Here is a 253-nt window from a genome sequence, read left to right on the forward strand (position 1 = left end):
TTAAAAAAAAAAACTTTTTACTTAAAAATTTTTTTTTAATGGTTTCTGAGAGAGAGAGAGAGCGAGAGTGAGCGAGCAGGGGCGGGTCAGAGAGAGACAGAGAGTCTGAAACAGGCTCCAGGTTCTGAGCTGGCTGTCAGCACAGAGCCCGACTTGGGGCTCAAACCCACAAGCTGTGAGACCATGACCTGTGCCAAAGTCGGATGTGCAACCGACTGAGCCACCCAGGCGCCCCAAAACAAAAACTTTTTAA

Source organism: Crocuta crocuta, unplaced genomic scaffold (assembly GCF_008692635.1).
Source record: "Crocuta crocuta isolate KB4526 unplaced genomic scaffold, BGI_CrCroc_1.0 scaffold273, whole genome shotgun sequence".
NCBI lineage: Eukaryota > Metazoa > Chordata > Mammalia > Carnivora > Hyaenidae > Crocuta > Crocuta crocuta.